The sequence below is a fragment of the Phyllostomus hastatus genome, unplaced genomic scaffold (assembly GCF_019186645.2).
Source record: "Phyllostomus hastatus isolate PE091 unplaced genomic scaffold, TTU_PhHast_1.1 phas_contig_152, whole genome shotgun sequence".
Classification (NCBI taxonomy): Eukaryota; Metazoa; Chordata; class Mammalia; order Chiroptera; family Phyllostomidae; genus Phyllostomus; species Phyllostomus hastatus.
Window position 1 is genome coordinate 8,587,551 of NW_025333622.1, and position 20,769 is coordinate 8,608,319.

Below are 20,769 nucleotides of genomic sequence, written 5' to 3' on the forward strand. Positions count from 1 at the left end.
CCCCAAAATTAACAATTGAGTTGTATAGTGGTGAATACATTATTGTGTATCAGTTTGGGGGCTGCAAGAGCTGAAGAAAAACATAATTCATATTTTTTCTCAGCAGCAAATTAACAAGGGGAAGTGAGTGAACTGAAGAAACTAGGCTGACAGAAGCCTTCATACCATGACAGTTGACATTCTTCAAGCACTTACTAGGCAGTGTTTTGCACACATTACATGTTTTCATTTATATCATCCTCAGAAAACCAATCTTACACGATTGGTAGGTTAATCTCATTCTAAAAGGACATCACAGAAAGCCAAACACTGAGTAACTGGACCATAGTCTCCCAGCTGCTAGAGCCAGAATTCAAACTCAGAGTCAGGGCGATTCCAGCGCTGCTTGGTCGCACATACACCTACACAAAAAAAAATCCCCAGATATAAACTCCTGCATGTTACCTATAACTTTTTTTGTGTTATTCTATTTTAGAAACTTTTGTGTGGGGAGAACCAATGAAATGTTTCAGGTGAAATGTACATATTGACTACTATATTTGTCAGGGTTCTCCAGAGAAATAGAACCAATAGGAACTGCATATATAGAGAAAGATTCATTGGTTCATGAGTCTGTGGAGGCTGTCACATCCAAAGTCTTCAGAGTAAGCCAGCACACTGGGGATTCAGGAAAGGGCTGTAGTCTATGCCCAAATGCTTTATTCTAGAAGAATCTCCTCTTCCTCAGGGGAAGTCAATCTTTTTCCTACTAAACCTTTGAACTGATTGAGTGATGCTCACCTACATTATAAAGAATAACCTGTTTACTCAAAGTCTACTAATTTAAATGTTAATTTCATTTTGCAAATACCTTCACATAGGCATCTATAATAGTTTTGACCAGATATCTTAGTTTTGACCAGATATCTGGGTATTGTGGCCTTGCTCAATTGACACATAAAATTAACCATTATACCTATACTATTTATAGGTTTATATATTTATATGGATGGCTGAAAATAAATTAGAAAACTCTTTAGTGAGAAAAAATAGTTAGCTAACTGTAAAGCAATACTACTGAGCACGTTGCTCCTTGTGAGACAGTGTGCTAGATATTGGCACTATGAATAAGGTACCAAGGTTCAATGTTCTCATAATCTGGGTGGAGATAGGTCAGGAGAGAGAGATAGAAATATATATAATCAACTATGCTGCGCTGTGCTGAGTTTTAATGTGGTTGGAGTAGAGTTATGAAAGAAGACAAGAAAAAGCTTAAGGCTCTACTTCATGCCCTTTCCAGGGGCTGAGGAGAATCTCAAAGGGGACATAATGCTTAAGTCCCATTGAAGAGAAGAGGACTCCACCAGGAGGAGAAAGCTGAAGAACAAATATATGAAAACACAAACATAGATAAGGGTTTAAGGGTTTGTAGGAAATCTACTGAAATTGTGGTACTGCATTTATGATGGAGAGAAATGATAACAACTTTGTAAGTCCCAGTATAATGCTTGGGCTTTCCCGAAGCTGATGGGAAGTTGTTGACATAACCCCCTGAAGAAATGACATGATCACTGATGCACTTTAGCAAGTTTCATTAATGGCAAAAGGAGAAATAAACTAGAAATATAGGCCAATGGAGGCAGGAAGAACATTCAGGAGACAAGGTTGAACTTTTGAACCCCCCCAGAAAAGCAAGATTGGGGAACAAAGTGGGAAGAAAAACTAAAATTTATTTTTCTGTACTAAAATTGGTATATATTTAATTATATACAATTTATTAGGGAGAGGGAATTCTTTCATTCAACAAACATATATAGGGATCTACTAGATGTTTGGTCCTCTGCCAAAAAATAGAGACTATGAAGATGAATAAAAAGATATAAACAAACAGTTGCAGTGAAACCAAAGAAAATGCAAGACATAACTTGACAGAAGAGAGTCAAGAAGGGCCATGCAGAGGATGGTCTGGGTCATGATGGATGAGCCATAGTGTGAGGAAGGGAGGTTGGTAAGGAAATTCCAAGCAGAGAAGCAGAATTTAGGAGGGCACTCAGACGTGAACAGAACTTGTATTCCAGGGTCACAGGTGGTCTAGAGTATAAGTCAAGGAAGAGAAGCCAGGTTGGGAAGAACCTTGTTTTTATTTTATGGAAAAACATTAATCAGAGACATGGTATGGGCCTGATCGTTCCGGCAGAAGCACAGAGGATGGATTACAAGAATACTGTGTGGGAGATCTATTAGTTTCCCAGTAGTGCCATAACAAATTACCATCAGCTTTATCACTTCAGAAAATGAATCAAGGTGTCAGTGGGCCCACATTCCCTCTGAAGTCTCTAGGACAGGGTCCTTCCCTGCTTCTTTCAGAGTCTAGTGGCTCCTGGCATTTCTTTGCTCATGGCAGCCTCACTCCCATCTCTGCCTCCATTTCACATGGACTTCTTCCTTGTTTGTATCTCTATGTGTCTTTTTTCTGTCTCTTATTGGACACTTTCACCCCAATCCAGTAGTATGAGCTCATGTCAATTCTTACTTTTGTACATTTTCCAAAACCCTATTTCCAAATAAAGGCAAATCCTGAGGTTCCAAGTGAACATGCATTCATGTAAAACAGTATTCAAACTACGACCAGAGGCCATTGCAATAACACAGGCAGGGGAGTGGAGGGTGTGAGACAAAACCCAGCAGGAAGGAGGTCACAGTGGCAGGAAGTCATGGTTGCAGGTGTGAAAGAAGAAGCAGTGTTAGGAACTGAGGACAACTCTAATATTTGTGGCTGGGGAAGCCAGGCAGATTTCAGTATCAGCTGAGATAAGAACTATGTGAGTAAGAACAGATTTGAAACTCGGGTTCTGAAGTGTGGAGGACGTAGATAAGTTTCATACAAAGTAAAGCACTTTGAGTGAGGATATCCTCAAGGGAAATGAAAAAGTTTTAAAATGACTTAGATGGCTGCGTAGGTTGTAATACCATTAACTGATTAGAAAAACAATAGAGTAATATTTTTGTTTTAAGAAAACAAGATCAGTTTTAAAAATCTCAGGTTTGAAGGGTATATGATATATGTAAGGGAAGAAGTAGAGCATGAAGTAGGAACCATGCCTTCGGTGCCCTGGAGAAGGACCGACAGTGTTTGGCGGTTTCACAGCAGAAGGCACACATCTCATAGGAGACGAAGACATGTGGAAGTGTACAAAAAGAGAATAGTGCCAGAGGAGGGAAGAAAGGAATTCCCATAAGGGAAGGTAAGTAGTGTTAAAAACTTCAGCAAGGATGAAAACTGGGAATAAGCTCATGGCATTGTTAGAGATCATTGTTTGCCTTTGACCAAGTATCTGAATTGTAGCATCGGTGCCTATGAGGTAAATAAAGACTTAGGAAGCTGAGACACACAATACTGTCAGTGAGAAAACCAAGTTGTTAAATGACTTGGATGGCAAGCTCCCGAATAAAAATCAAGTTAAGGATATGTGCAAAGAGAAGACTAGCAATATACACATCAACTATTAAAAATACTAACATTTATTGCTTATTTACTAATGCAACTTATTATGTATCTTATATGTACTTGCATTAATTTTCACAGCAATCCCCTGAAGGTGCGGTTGTATATTTTGCCCCCAAAGAAATGAAGGCACAAAGAGGTAAAGTTACTTGGCTAATGTGGCACACCTGATGTGTGATGAACCTAGCATTTAAACCTTGAGTCTAACTCTGGTGGCTACTCATTTAAGCTAATAATATACCACTTTCTATCATCTCAGCATTTTTCCCTGTGTGGTTGGATTGAGTGGGTTTTATTTCTTTTCTTACAACTTTTAAGAATTTCCCCAACATTTCTAAATTCATTTTATAATTTGAAAGACTTAAGTAATATATTTTTAAAGAAAGCGGAGCTAATGAGCATACATCTTTCAAAGATATAAAGAGAAGAGAAGATTGTACTAATTTGATGACTGAATGACATTAAAGAACTTTTTTTTCCACTTTTGTCATTAGGATGACTTACACCAGTTTGAAGGCTAAGACTCAGTGGAGAAAGAGAAATCAAAGATACATGAAAGAAAAGGTAAGAGAGGAGGAAGGATGTAGAAGAAGCAGAAGATGGGTTTCTAAATTTGACTAATAGGGTTCCTGTAGGGGAAATGTGAAAGACTATTCTAGACTAGTGGGAGAGTGCAGAGCAGCGCTGAGGTATGGAACAGCCAGCTGTGTCCATGGATTACAAGTCGTCTAGATCACAGGTATGAGGGAGAACACTAAAAATGAGGAATAGTCTTGAAGAGATAGGATAGCATCAAAGGAAAGGAACTGAGTGAAGTTAGTCCAAGATATAAATTTTGAGGTAGAGGAGGCAGAAGTTAAGAAAATCTATGATATGCATGTCTATTTTTTTTAGTAGATAAAGTAAGTTGTAAGATCTCTTTTTTTTTTAAGATTTTATTTATTTATTTTTAGAGAGGGAAGGGAGGGAGAGAGAGAGAGAGAGAGAGAAACATCAATGTGTGGTTGCTAGGGGTTATGGCCTGCAACCCAGGCATGTACCCTGGCTGGGAATCGAACCTGGGACACTTTGGTTCCCAGCCCGCACTCAATCCACTGAGCTACACCAGCCAGGGCTTAAGATCTCTTGATAAAATTGAGTAGGCAATGGTTTTGTTGAAGGTAAATAAGTATAAAATTTGGAAAAGCTTCAGATTTAATGGACAGCAAGATGCTAGGTGATGGATGAATGTGAATAGTTGAGTAAAAAGAGCATCTGTTTCTACCACTTTAATAGTGATCTGTACACTTACCAGTGAGCTCTCACAAAGTAGGAAGTCTGTCTCTTTCACTCCTGTGGCCCAGTGCTTAAACCACAATCTAGAACCAGATAATTGTCATTAATTATAAAATCTTGGGAGGGAGTTTCTCCACCGTTATCAAATTATGGATTAAATGAGGCACAGAAATGGCAATGACTTTGACTTCACTGGTCCTTGTTTCCACTTGCTAAATAGAACTTTCCATAGGGTCAGCGTTCACATTGTGGGAGTCAGAAAGCACACCGAGAAACTAGCACGACGCCCTCAAAAGACTCATCACACACGTATGAGGTAGAATCCATTTTTCCCATGTTCTCACGGTGGAAGCCTGAGCTAGCATTCTTGGTCCTTTGACAACCAAATATATCTGTCAGTCTATCAGACTGTCTGATCTAATTTGATTTTCAAGTTCACTTTCACTATGTGCTACAAAATCAGCTTCAAGGAAATTGATCCCACTGCTACCAGCATTTCTCAAAATTGTTGAGAGGGCCAAAATAATGTTTTGATGGCAAGGCTGGTTTGACATGAAGTCAAAACAGATGACTTAAAATATTTCTACTGATTTCTCCACAAAATGTTCAACTAATTCAACTGACTACGGCAGGAATTGTGTGTGTGAATGGTGTGTGATATCAGTCTAAGAGTTTCGTTGTCCTTTGCTTTAACCAAATTGGTAAAACTGATGATCAAATCACTGTTGGGTGTTTTGCAAAGCAAGGCTAAGTGGGGAAATGAAATTCTGTGACTCCTGGACCATGTAGCTTAGTTTTTTAAAAATCAATTGTGAGTTTAATAACTACCTAAATTTTGTAGGACTGTTTTCTGAGCAATGTGAAATGCTACACATAGATTAAGTTTCCTTTTTTTATTAGCAGATGGCCATAAAACTCTTCTTTAATAAAGATTTATTAAATTTGACTTATTTGAATTTGTAGCCAGGGTCTCGATCCTAAACTGTAAGCCTTCAAGGAAAATGCTGAAAAATACATTCCAATTAAACTTGCCACTTTAAGAATTCATCAGATCATGCCTCCAGGAATGCATGCTTCTGGTTCTCATGAGGTCTCACGATAGCAAGAGCTTCTTAAGCATGCCATCTCTCTATATCAGCCACACATGACTTAGTCTTCAGAAAACAATTAACTTTACAAAGTTACAATGTCCCTTAGAAAAAAAAGATAAATGTTTTCCATAACAAGGTACAGAGGCCTTGAGCATTGATTTATGTTTTTTCCCCTCATAAAGCTGGAGGTGGGTGGGGCTGAGGATGGAGGGTTTTACTTTGGGAATATACCCAATTCCCATGTGTCACATTTGTTTCCTTTTTGATCTGAATTTCTGTGACCAGTCATAAAAGGTACAGTCAACCTTTCCTAAAAAACTAATCCTAGGACATTTATTATACCTAGCTCTTTAAATTATGAAAATGACAAGTACATAAAATTTTCTATGCTTCTGTGATTTACTTAGCAAGCATCCTGAGCTAAGTAGGAGCTGAATGAGTTCTACTGCTGTGTTATACACATCAAAATTTAATTAAGTTTCTGACCTAATGTCCCCCTTGTTTCATCGATTAGGGAAGTCATGGGTAGACCACGTCATTCTCAGAAGAACTGGGCAGTTGTGAAATCCGAGCAGTCTCTCTCTATTTTTTGCCCAATGTTCTTTTCAAGTCTCATTAGATTATCATGAGTGTTACAGCTGTGCTAATCTTTTTGTAAGAAATGAACTTTTAAAATTGCACATTTTTAAATTGACTTTTAGAGTTACCATGGCAGCCTCATTATAATGCACAGAGATGAACATTATCACAGCTAAGCCTGATCTATCCAGGGTTGTCAGGAAATGAGAATTCCACATAAAGTGCATTCTCCAAAAGGGCTCACAAAACATGCCAGATCAAGTGCCCAGCCTTTTAGTGTAACAATTTAAATGAAAAGCTTTCTCATACACTGCACACATCTCTAGTTCTTTAAATGTATTCTTGATGACTCAGGTTCTCTGTTAGCAATAGCTTATTGTACTTAGATCTACACACAGTACTGTTTGATTTTTTAGTCTCCTTTTTCATCTCAGTTTGCCAGGGGCATTAAGATTCATTTCAGACCCTGAGAGAGGAAGTTTTTGCCACCACCTCCCAGCAAGGATGGATTTATATAGATGTCACCTAGACAGTCCAGGTCCTCTGCTGGAGACTTGGCAAGCAGCAATGGCAGATCTGTATTAACACACGATGTGCTGGTTTCTGAACCCTCTTTCCAGAGGCAGAATTGGTGTTGTCCTGGCTTCCCAGCTCTCATAGTCCAAGATAGTCACTCCTTCCCCACCCCTTAGATTTACAATGTTCTGATGGCTATTTCTTAACTTTCCTGCACTGAGTAACATAAGTCGTCCCTTAAAGAGTTTAGAAATTCCTTAGAAATTTCTAGGGCTCTCAACAAGGGGTTAAGACACACCATTCTTTGTGGAACCTAAGGACACAGATCCTACTTAACCCCCGCAGGCTTAAGTTTTCGTCTCTAAAATGAAGATGAAATGCAATTATATATTTGGAATACACAGTACTGTCTCTAATGCAAAGGAAGAATTCAATCAGTGAAAATAATTACATGTATGTGACATGATAGCAGATGTAAATAAAAAACTGATAAAAATTTATTGTAAACACAATTATTTTAGTATCTTAAAGTCTCATTTTGGTTTAAGTATTAAGCTGTCACGAAGTGGTTACTTAGCTGTCCATGTGGTATATTATTTTGTGTTTGTTGTTACCACATGAAGTCTGTAGTAATAAATTAGCACAGTCCATTATATAAATAAACTTGTACAGAAATTAGAGATGACAGGTATCTAACATAATGCATTGAGCACAAATTGTGGGAGCACCTTGGTAGAAAGCTGTGACTTTGGCTTCGATTCTTGCCTGCATCACCAGCACAGCTCTCGAACCACGGGGATCGACTCCTCCTACCCAGCTTTCTTCTTATCTCCTTCCTAAATCAAAAAAGTTTCATACATTGTAAGCACATAATAAAGTTATTGTCATGCTTTCAATTTGTAGATGTAATTATATTTAAAATAAAATTCTTACTTTTGTGTATTAGGTGCAACTGTAAAATAAAATCTGAGTTCACCACCAGCTGAATATATGAGTCATCTGGAAGAATGATATATAAAATCATAAAACAAGGTTCTCTATTGCCAAAGCAGAGGATGATCGATCATATTACAAGTTGTGAAAAGAATGCTTTCCTCCCCTGCTCTTCCTTAAGTGTAGAAAAATAGCAAATACATGGAAGCAATTGGCATTTATCATCCACTGGCTAAGAAAATGGGCCTTTTTTACTCTCTCCTGCTTTTCTCTCTTCTTTCAAGCGTTGCCCCACTAGAACCTTCACGACAGATCATCCTATTGAAAATTGCAGCACTCCATTCACTCACAAACCTGCTCTTTATGGCATTCACCACTTCCAACCCGCTATATAACTTACTATTATTTTTATATTTATTGCCATATTTACACACAAGAATGTAAGATTCATAAAGGTAAACTTTCTTTTTTTTACACTGCTTATATCTCAAACACCTAAAGCAGTGAACTGATATTGAATAATATTTACCTAATATATGAAAAAAGTTTTACTATTACTCTTTAGAGCTTCTATTTAGAAAGAAAAACAACAACAAAATCATTGTATTATTTTGGGACTAAATTTGTAAAGTCATCAAAGATTAATAACTTTAATAGTAATTAAACCAAATTAGCAACATATATATATTGAAAGAAAACAAAGTGAGCCTGTTTTTATTTATTATTTTGAGCCCTTAATTTTTTTTGGCAACTGAAACTTCTGGTTTTAGTTGAATCCTACTCTTGGCCTTATTTGGACATTATGCAGTAACATTTTCTGCACACGTATCTTAACACAGCTATGAAGAACTTGGTTGTATATTTCACATTTTGATTAGATTTCCTCAAGGACATTTCTTCCATGCCTGTCCTGTTCAGAGAATTAACTTGGAGTGCTATAATTTTGTGGGCTATAAATACCCTTGGTAGCTGGCATTAGCCACACAATGGTTTATTATAAGGGATGAACCATTATGTGTTTCTAGGTAATTTCACAATGGTGGCCTAGATCAGTGTTTGTTCAACTTTAATGTATGTACACATTACCTGGGAATCTTCTAAAAATGTATATCAACAATGGATAGATCTCAAATAGATCTCTAGATTCGGAATTTCTAGTCAGCTCTCACAAGATGCTGATGCTACTATTTTTGCCAAAAACATATTTTGCATAAGGGTCTAGGTTAAACATTTTATTAGCATTAGCCCATTTTCTCCTGAGCTAAACTTAAATTTGATTTCTTAAAAAGCAACAAAGAGAGAAATTACACACATTTTCTCTTTAGTAAAAACTCAAGTCTCATAAAATTTTTATTCAATAATATTAATTATGGATTTCAAGGTTTTATACCATAGCATTTACTATAAAATAAGAGAGTATTAGTTCTTAGGAATGATCTATACGCAGGCGTAGGTTTTATTCTCTAATAAGGTTCAAATTCACGACTGTAATTGATCTTCACTGAAAGACAAGCAGGAAATGGCAGATTTGTTTTGATAGAGACCAAGACTTTTAAGCGTGTTGGCTTCACACTGCCTTTGAAACTGTGCTATGCAAACACAGGAGCCAGGAAATGAGCCCAGCCAAGAGATTCCACTATGTAAAGATGTCAGTGTCAGTTCTCTGCAATATCCAAATGTTCCTCTTTCAGAAGTGAATGAAGAAAGGCTTCTGTCACTTATAACTGAGTAAATCAAGAGCACTTTTTTCTTATGTAAATCTGTCACAGTCCTTTAATGAAATTCATCTTTCCTCCTAAAGGCCCCTGAAACTTAACAACTCTTATTCTAACTCAGTCTTGTTTTCTCTGAAATTGGGAAAGGACTAATAAAACTATATTTTTTTTCCTTTAAGAAAAATTAACTAGCTTAGAGAACGGAAGAAACTGGGTTTGCATATGGAGGGGATGGACTGATGTTGGTGTCCCAGGCACCTCACTGTTTCTTGTTTTGACTCAGAATTACAAAACAGTAATTTCTGAGTTCCCCACTGGTCACTGGGAGATTGGGTTCTGCCTGTCTGCTGACCAGGCATCCTCCTTGCTTGTCGTCACTTATAGTTCTCCTTTATGACTCAGTGAAACATTCATGTTTGGGCTGGGCAGTGTTTAATCCAACCTGATGCAATCTCACTGAAAACAGACTATCTTCTCCTTTTCTTAAAAATATTGCTAATATCATTGTGACTGGAGCAGTTAGGGAAATTCAAGGACAGAAATAAGAAAATTATGGCTTAATTTGGGATTGTAATATGACAGAGTGTGGGAGTTCTTATGGTCATACTACTATATTGAAACTGAAATATTTCCTTTTGAAATTGGATAAACTGAGCTTAAAGTTTGCATGACAGAAATTAGATGTAATTCTCCTTTCAAAAACCATCTGTTTTTCTGAAAGAAAGTTGGCAGATCACGTTGCAACTAAAACTGTAGATTATTTATGACAAAAAAAAATCAACCTTGGTAGTTAATGTAACACTTGAAAGCCGGGGTTCTTAATGTAGGACTTATGCCCAGACACTTCTGCAATTATTCAGACATTTGTATAATTTACTGGGAGCTGATACATTGACTTTCATCAGATTGTTAAATAGTTCTGTGATTTCTCCCAAAAAGGTAAAGAATCACTTTACTTGTGTCTATCAAAATTTAAAATGTTCATGGCTGTGGGCTAAACATCCCATTTTCAAGAATCTATCCTATACAGATATTCACCTGAGTGAACAAATTTCGTGTATGAGAATGTTTATTTCTCAATTGTTTGTAATAGAAAAAATTCAAGTATCCATCAATAGAAAATAATTTGAAATATTATTGCATATTTGTATTATGGAATACTCTACTGCCATTAAAACTAACGAAACTTACATGGGGAACTATCTAAGATGTATTGTTAACTTAAGAGCTTATATTTATTTAGTGATCAAATAAATATCTATGTTGTTTTTTGGAGGGGGGTTAATGTTTTATTTATTTACTTCTAGAGAGAAGGAAAGGGAGGGAGAATGAGAGAGAAATACCAATGTGTGACTGCCTCTTGCTCATCCCCTGCTGGGGACCTGGCCTGTTACCCAAGCACGTGCACTGACTGGGAATCAAACAGGCAAACCTTTGATTTGTAGGCCGGTGATCAATCCACTGAGCCACACCAGCCAGGGCAGCGTTTATGTTGTTTTTAGATACTTTGGTACCACCGATAAAAGTAGGGAAATATTGACCCTCCACTATTTTCATTTTATTTGATGTGATCAATATGTGTTTATACATAATATGTAGGTAACAATATAAGTGCTGGTGCTTGCTTGTAGGTGTATATTTGCATAAATATATGAAAAGGTTGGAAGGTTATAAATGAAGAAACAAGATTTCAATATCTGGGATTTGGAAAGGAGGAAATGAGAAGAGATTTTCAACTCTCCTCTTTAATTTGTTTGAATTTTAAGAACATATGTGGACTTTGTAATACTTAAATATTTTTAATTATTTACTTAAAACTCTGGTTGGTGGGGAACATATTGCTTTAAACTGAGTGAATAGTTAGTTGTTACAGTCTTCATATAGTAAGCAAAAACTCGTGGATTTTTAGATATTTATTTGTTTAATTTTTATTTTTGTAATTTTTATTCAATTTGTTGGGGTAACATTGGTTAATAGTATTTTATAAGTTTAAGGTATACAGTTCTATAGTATATCATCTATATATTGTATTGTGTGTTCACCACTCCAAGTTCTGTCTCCTTCCATCACCATTTAACTCCCCTCTCCTCTTTTACCTCCCCTACTTCCCTTTCCTCTGGTAATTACCATACTGTCGTCTGTGTCTATGAGGTTTTTTGTTTTAATTCCTTCACCTCTTCACCCACTCTCTCAACCCCCTCTGACAGCCATCAGTTTCTTCTCTGTATCTATGAGTCTATTTCTATTTTGTTTGTTAGTTTATTTTGTTCATTAGATTCCATATACAAGTGAAACCATATGGCATTTGTCTTTCTCTGACTGGCTTATTTCACTCAGCACAATACTCTCCAGGTCCATTTGTGCTGTCACAGAGGGTAAGATTTCCTCCTTTTCTCCTTTTTCTTGAGAGAGTTCTTGTTTCTTGAGATAAGAGGGAAAGCCATAGCAATGTGTAATGCTATGGCTTTCCCTCATAGAACTACTGTCACTCTGTCCCATAGATTTTGGGTTATTATATTCTCATTTGTATTTGTTTCAAAGTATCTTTTGATTTTTTCCTGATCTTATAGTTAACTCACTAGTTGTTTAGTAATATATTATTTAGACTTCATGTCTTTGTGTATTTTTAGGCTTTTTTTCTTGTGATTGATTTCTAGTTTCATCCCATTATAGTCAGAGAAGATGCTTGACATGATTTCAATGTTTTTAAAATTATCGATACTTGTTTTGTGTCCTAATATATGGTCTATCTTAGAAAATGTTTCACATGCATTTCAAAAGAATGTATATTCTGCTGCTTTAAGGTGAAATACTCTAGAGATATCAGTTAAGTTCATCTGATCTTATCCTTGTTGATTTTATGTCTGGAAGATATATCCATTGATGTCAATGGGATTTTAAAACCCTCTACTATGACTGTACTACTGCCATCTCTCCCTTTATGTCTATTAAGGTTTGCCTTATATAATTAGTTGCTCCTATGTTGGGTACATAAATGTTTATAAGAGTTATATCTTCTTGTTGGATTATTTCCTTTATCATTATGTAGTGTCTTTCTTCGTCTCCTCTTATAATGAATGTTTTAATGTCTATTTTGCCAGAAATAATTATTGATCCCCCAGCTCTTTTTTTATTTGGTTTTCATGAAATTTTCCCCCCCATCTCCTTAGTTTTAGCATGTATGTATCTTCTCTTCTGAGACCGGTCTCTTGTACAGCATATATATATGGTTCTTGTTTTCTTATCCATTTTTCTATCATATTTCTTTTGATTGGAGTATATAAGGCATTTACATTTAAAGTGATTATTGATAGATACGTATTTTTGTTATTTTACTTTTTTAACATTGCTGCTGCTGTTGTTGTTGTTGTTGTTGTTGTTGTTGTTGTTGTTGTTGTTCTTCTTCTTCTTCTTCTTCTTCTTCTTCTTCTTCTTCTTCTTCTTCTTCTTCTTCTTCTTCTTCTTCTTCTCCTTCTTCTTCTTCTCCCTTGTCTTTTTCAAGTAAACACTTTAACATTTCGTATAATATTGGTTTTCAGGTAATGAGCTCCTTTAGCGTTTTCTTGTTTGGAAAACTCTTTATTTCTCCTTCAATCTTAAATGGTAGCTTTGCTGGTAAAACCTGTCTTGGTTGTAGGTTCATGCTTTTCCTCACTTTGAATATTTCATGCTAATCCCTTCTAGCCTGAAATGTTTCTGTTGAAAAATCAGCTGACAGTCTCTCTTTGGTCCTTTGAAGATTTTTTCTGTCTTTAACTTTTGCCATTCAATTATAATATGCCTCAGTGTGGGCCTCTTTGGATTCATCTTGTTGGGACTCTCAGTGCTTCTTGGACTTGTGTGTCTTTTTCCTTCACCAGGTTAGAGAAGTTTTCAGTCATTATTCCTTCAAATAGGTTCTCAATCTGTTGCTCTTTCTCTTCTCCTGATACCACTATGATGCAGATGCTGTTAAACTTCAAGTTTTCCACCATGGCTGGTGTGGCTCAGTGGATTGGGTGCAGGCCTGTGAACCAAAGGGTCGCCAGTTCAATCCCAGTCAGGACACTGGTTCAAATCCCAGTCAGGGCACATTCCTGACTTGTGGGCTAGGTCCCCAGTATGGGATGTGCAAGAGGCAGCCACACACTGATGTTTCTGTCCCTCTCTCCCCTTCTCTCTGAAAATAAATAAATAAAATCTTAAATAAAAAACTTCATGATTTCCCAAAGGTCCCTTAAACTATCCTCATTTTTTAAAATATTTTTATGCTACTTTGATTGGGTGTTTTTTGCTACCTTGTCTTCCCAATTGCCGATTTAATCCTCTTTTCATTTAACCTACTAGTGCTTTCTTCCTTCTAGTATTGTCTTCATTTCAGATATTATATTCTTTATTCCTGACTGGTTCTTTTTCGTGATTTTTATGCCATTTTTTCTGCTTTGTGGTTCTCATTAACTTCCTTGAGCATTCTTATAACCATTTTTTAACCCTATATCTGATAAATTGATTGTCTCCATTTTACTTAGGTCTTTTTCTGGGGATTCCTTCTATTGTTTTATTTGGGTATGTTTCTTTGTCTCCTCATTTTGACTGCCTCTTTGTGTTTGTTTCTGTATATTAGATAAATATTCTCTAATTCCCAGTCTTGGTACTGTGGTCTTATGTAGGTAGGTATCCTGTGGGACCCAGTGTTGCAGTCCCCTTCATCACCAGGACTGAACTTTGTGTTGGTTACGTGGGCCTTCTTGTTGTAACTGATATTTTTAAATTTCTACTAGCTCACTCATGTGTGGAATTGGCCTTCAGGCTGGCTGACTGTAAGGACTAACCCTCAACATGAGCTGTTGAGCAGGTGCTGACCACATGAAGTGGTATTCACCTTGCCAGGGTCTGGTGCCTGCTAAGATCTCCCTTTGGATGTGCTTCTTGTAAAGCTAATCAGATCCTACTCTAATGTTGTGTGAAGTTAGTAGCTGGGTATGTTGGTTCTATGGCCTCTTGGGAGGGATTCTGTCATAAGCCAATGTCAGACGCTGCCTGTGACTGGCCCTGAACAACCTGTTTGGAGCTACAAAGTGACCTGTACTTTGTGGCCACCTTTTCTGAGCTTGGTTTCATCTGTTAACGACAAAGTTGTGTGCCAGGGTTAGCTCTTATCAGCATAAGGTTTGGGGGGCAGGTTAGCACAAGTCCCAAGGCAGCCAAGATCCTCCTCTGCCTGCCTGTTAGGCTACAAGCTGCCTGTTAGGCTCAGTCACTGAAAGAGGTTCTGGAAGTACACAAGTTGTATGAGGTAGGTCTTCAGTGAGTGATCAGGTAGGGGTGAGTGGTGTTCACCAGACTGATACAGGTTCAAACCTAGTGCCAGTCCTGGGTGTTAGGCCACTCTACCGAAGTACCAGAGTATACCAAGTTTAGCTGCCACACATTGGGTGCTTGCAGACCTTTGTAGTGGGGCAGGGAGTCATCAGGGTGAGGCCAGCAGGATTTATCAGGACCAAACAGACCAAAATTTGACTGTGTGAAATGTGGGCTCTGTACCAGTGAGGTATGTGATGAAAAAATGACTCTTGGTCTAAACTCTGGAGCCAACCATCTCAGTCCCATATTCTGACAGAAGCTCAATCTCAGCAAGGCAGGGACACTTGGAGTTGGGAAGATGGGACTAGTGGGTCTCCTATAAAGGGGAGATGCTCAAAAGGCTTGAGGGAAAGAGAGAGGAGTGGTATTTGCCCCAGAGCTGCACAACTCAATCTGTTCTGGATTTTTCACAGACCTCATCAGGATGGCACTACCAGGAGTTGGTAGAGTGGAGCTGCTGGGAGCCTGGAGAGAGGTGTAGTGGATCCCCTGTGAGGGTAAGTCACTATTCAGATTCATGGTAAAGTGAGAGGAATAGTTTCTGCCCCAAAGTGACACAACTCAGTCACTGATACCCCCTGAGTTTGCCCAGACCTTTATATCCCAGCCCAGATAGATAAGTCTTTAGCCGCACCCAAGTTCTGCACAGTAGGTCAATAGGGAGACTGAGGGTGGGGCTATTACTTTCCTGCAGGCTGATGCCATATGGAAGGGAGTCTTCTAGGAAAGAAGGCATCTGTAGTGTGGGAGAGTGATTCAGCAAAGGGATCCCAGTGGCTGTCCCTTTAGCTCTATCCTCAGAGCTACAAACCCCATCTCTCTTCTCAACTCTAGTCAGCCCTGACTTCCTGCTACCAGAGTCCAGGATGAGTGGCTGCAAATGAGAATTTGTGTACTGGCCCTTTCAGAAGGCATCTGTGTCTCTAGCAGACTCCTGTCTCCTCATGATTGGCAGAATGTTATTTGAGCACCTCTTCTCATGTCTGGTGCTTTGGCCTGAAGAGTCTGGCTTAGGATTGATACCCCCCACTTCTAAGGGGGAACCCCATCAGTTGAGATAACATTCCAGAATCTCAGCTGCCACCCACTCTCACTCAGCTGTGGGAGTGGGGCCAGCCCTTTCCACATCTCTACCCTTCTTGATGGGGCTTCTTCTATATATCCTTGGTTATAAGACTTCCCTTTAGCTTGTCTTCATTTGGTTATTCAGGTTGCTTGCTCTATATTTTAGTTGTAATTTTATTTGTTCTTGGGATGAGGTAAGTATAACATCCACCTACTTTGCCACCCTCGTGGATCTCCTTTCTAGATTTTTTAATGGTTTCTATTTATTTTCATTTTTTATTGTTGTTCAATTACAGGTATCCCCACTTTTCCCCATTATTTCCCCCTGTCCTACCCACCCCCTCCTCCCACATTCAATCTTTTGACTGATCTTTAGCAGCCAGTTTAACTATTGGTTTGCATTTTTTAATTTGTATTTTTAATGTATTTTATTGATTATGCTATTACAGTTGTCCCAATTTTTCCCTCTTTGCCCCACCTTTACCCAGTACCCCCATTCACTCCAGTAATCTGTCCCAACTTAGTTCATGTCCATGAATTATGCAAGTAAGGTCTTCAGTTTCTCCATTTCTTGTACTATTCTTAACATCCCTCTGTCTATTTTGTACCTACCAATTATGCTTCTTAATCCCTGCACCATTTCCCCCATTGTCCCCCTTCCCCGACCCAGCTGAATACCCTCCAAATGATCTCCATATCTATGATTCTGCTCCTGTTCTGCTTGTTTGCTTAGTTTGTTATTTAAGATTCAGTTGATGATAGTTGTGAATTGGTTGCCATCTTAATGTTCATAGTTTTAATCTTTTTCTTTTTCTTGGATAAATCCTTTTAACATTTCATATAATAATGGCTTGGTGATGATGAACTCCTTTACCTTAACCTTGTCTAAGAAGCACTTTATATGCCCTTCAATTCTAAATAATAGCTTTTATGGAGAGAGTAAGCTAGGTTGTATGTCCTTGCTTTTCATCACTTTAAATACTTCTTACCAGTCTCTTGTTGCCAGCAAGGTTTCTTTTGAGAAATCAGCTGACAGTCTTATGGGAACTCCTTTGTAGTTAACTTTCTGATTTCCTCTTGCTGCTTTAAAGATTCTTTCTTTATCTTTAACCTTTGGCACTTTGATTATGATGTGTGTCAGTGTGATCTTCTCTGTGTCCATCTTATTTGGGATTCTCTGTGCTTTCTGGACTTGTATATCTATTTCCTTCACCAAATTAGGGAAGCTTCCATTCATTATTTTTCTCAAACAAGGTTTCAATTTTGCTCTTCTTCTTCTCCTTCTAGCACCCTTATGATTCAGATGTTGGTACATTTGGAGATGTCCCAGTGCCTCATTATTCTATCCTCATTTTTTGGAATTCTTTTTTCTTCTTTCTGTTCTGACCAAATGCTTATTTCTTCCTTATGTTCCACATAATTGATTTGAATCCTCGCTTCATTCTCTCCAGTGCTGTCTCCCTATAAAGTTTTCTGTATTTCATTTAGTGTAACCTACATTTCTTCCAGGGTATTTTTTATTTTGTTACCATGACCAATGAGTTCTTTGACCATCCTGGTCACCAGTGTTTCGAACTCTGCATCTGATAAGTTGTTTATCTCCATTTCATTTAACTCTTTTTCTGGAGCTTTGTTCTGTTCTTTCACTTGGGCCATATTTCTTTGCCTCCACATTTTGGCAGCCTCCCTGTGTTTGTTTCTAGGTATTATGTAGAGTTGCTTTGACTCCCTGTCTTAGTAACATGGTCTGTTCTAGAAAAGGCACCTGTAATTATGTGGAGCAGAGCCTTAGGTAATCACCAAGTCAGGGCCACCCACTTCATGGCTTTGTGGTTCTGTGTTAGGGGTGGGCTCAGAGAGGGGACAATGCTGCTGCCTGGCTTATGGAGATTTGTCTGGCACCTGCCCTCTGTGATGATGCCCTTCCAGCTCTTTTTGTCATGATGAATCCCAGAGGTGGTAGGTCTGCATATGTCTGAAGTTTGTGTGGATCATTTAAGCAGAGTCTTCTGAAAATCCAACAATTTCTTTCTCCACCCCAACCCCCATTGGTTTTTTACAGCCAGATATTATGGGGATTTATCTTCCTTGTGTTGGAACCCTGAGCTATGCAGTCTTGCCTGAGGCTGGGATTGCTCACTCCCAAGGTATCCCTCCCTATTTTTATCCACCACACATGAATGTGTGACCACCCATTCCACCACTGCTGCCCCCTCTCTGCACCACGCTGCATCTCTGCCCAACTCTATGGCTCTGTCCCTCCTACCCATCTGGATGAATGTGTCTTCTTTAAATCCTTGGTCATCAGACCTCTGTTACAGCTTGATTTTCTGACTATTCTGGGTGTTATTTATTTTGAGGTCTAGTTGTAATTCTTTCTGTGGTTGTGCAAGGAAGCAAAGCATTTTATGTATACCTCCATGTATTCTGCTTCTGTTTTGTATTTAAGACAATTTTTTTAACCATCTGATGAATCTCTATTCTACTCCTATGTAGAAGTGATTACACAGGAACACTTTTCTCCTTTTTCTTTGGATATATTGCAGATGTATCAGATAGTTTTCCAATCCATAGTAGGAACCTCAACCATGGGAGAATTAACAGTCATTGGGTTAAATCTATAAGTGTTTTATAAGTATCTAACTACCAATGGCATGCTCTTGGAGACCTTTTCTGCTATGTGTTTAATTTTCTGGATACATTTTTAACCCTACAGAACTCAGGCCTCAATATTTTATATCATGTGGGGACATCTATAAAGATATGCTCATTTTGTGATCTTGTCATTCATTGACTCTTCAATAAATACAATGTATATGTTGTGTTACATTTGGGGACAATGTCAGATATGCTGAAGTAAAGAGTCCATGAATGGTATTTGAGCATTACTAAAAAAGTCAAAAAATACATAAAGTAATGATTTTTATAGCAGATTCCCAGATGCTCATCACAATCAATTCTCCCCTCCTTCTGAGGGCACCAGCGTGTCACACACTCCAACCACTTTTCAGTCAGTGGATACCATGCTAGTTCTGGCCAGTGGACTGTGCATAAACTGACTGCATTAATTCCAAGGCAGAACCTTCCTTCACTTGATAGGGGAAACTGTCCAAATGCCCTTTCCCTTTGTGGTGAATTTGAAAGTCATACTACAGCTGGAGTATGCAGCTACAAGCTGAAGTTGTATAATGCTAATGCTTTTTTCAGCCTGGATTCTGGAGTGTTCTTCATGGACACTAGCTGCCCTTGGAGAAAGGCCAGGACCATAAAAATGATAAATAGCCCTGTTAACAACTGAGACTTCAGTGGAGTTTCTTCGTGGTACGTAATCTAGCCTGTTTAGACTAACATAGCCATATCCATACCCAATCACATTTTAGTTTTGTTTGTTTGTTTGTTTTTGCATTTAGCAAAAAAATAATCTTTTTGGTTTAAAAGCACCCAATATGTACCAGGTACTATGTTGGGTATCTGGAATACTTAGACAAAAAATCTCTAAGCTAAAGAAACGTTTGTTTTAGAACCACCTAAAATGTTCCTAGAAATAAAAAGTCTTGCAACGTAATTCAGACTTACTAGAAGAGAATATTTAGGCATGGAGACCCAGAGTAAGTTTGTCAGGTAAGTCTTGTTGAACACTTTCATGTTTGGAACTGATCTAATGGTAAATAAGAACACATAGGTTATTTTGATTTGTTCTTGTAGATGTAAGTGGGTAGGGTACTGTACCTACCTATGAGAACTATGAGGCACTGCTGGAGTTCTGCTTAACAACCCAGACCATAATGGCACCACCATTCAGCCATGTGTCATGGGCAGTGCTATTTCAACAACCATCCAAGGACAGCTTTGCTTAAAACAAAATGTAGGTCTCCACTTTCAAAACGAATGGAAGAATTGAAGGGGTTTTCATTGTCATGGACATTTTGCTAATTTAAACTAAGAACACTAATTTTTAAGTGAGCACATGTTTTCAGTTTTAATTCATACATTTTAAACACCAATAATAAAGTAGCTGTACAGTGGCTGAGGTGGTAATAAATATTTTTAAAGGAGCTTCTTGAATATGTATATGAGTATAAAACAGAAACCAACAACTTTTAAACATCCATGTTTTAAAAGAAATCAAAATAACAATGTATTACTCCTCTAGTAATAAATTTAAACTCTGACACATGCTAGGGAGATGTTCTTGTACTTACTGTTCCTGATTATTATGAGCTTACAACACATGCATGTCTTTTTGTTCTGCTACTGATCAAAATAGAATGCACTTTGCAGATCAATAAATAATCATATATTGAATGTATTTGTACTTCCTATCACTTACCTGTCTGCAGCCTGTCAACTGTATTTGGGCAGAATTAGAATTTGAATGAATGTAATTGCAAATAGCTTGTCATGACCCATAAGGGTTTTCTGAGATGAGAAAGTGGCACAGCTCTCTTTTCACCATCCCGATGACAACAGAAACTGGAATTATCTGGAAGTAAACAAAAATTTCCAGACCCACTGTAAATTGATTTTTCTGTCAAGATGATGTACAGCTCTTGGATTATGCTGCCTCTGTTCTCATTTATTTATATATTTATTTACTCATGCATTCATTTTGTGGTGGGGTAGCTTTTGCTGCCAAATAAAATAAGCATCTGGAGTAGTAGAATACATCAAAGCCTTTAAAATGTGCATCCAATATAGGAAAACACTCCTTTAAAAATGAAATAAAAATCATTATGGAAGGTAGATGGTTCCTGTCTACTGTGAACTT

At 37.8% G+C, this 20,769-nt stretch overlaps 1 long non-coding RNA gene across 1 annotated transcript in view; it reads right to left on the bottom strand.

Moving 5' to 3' along the window:
- Positions 1-20,452, bottom strand: part of LOC123813411 — a 39,734-nt gene extending 19,282 nt beyond the window's left edge. Inside the window, exons 1-3 of the long non-coding RNA XR_006784753.1 lie at positions 20,332-20,452; positions 7,674-7,781; positions 4,776-4,842 (exon numbers count right to left, since the gene is read on the bottom strand). This is a non-coding gene — a long non-coding RNA (uncharacterized LOC123813411). The remainder of the gene's footprint in view (positions 1-4,775; positions 4,843-7,673; positions 7,782-20,331) is intronic.
- Between the last annotated feature and the right edge of the window lie 317 nt (positions 20,453-20,769).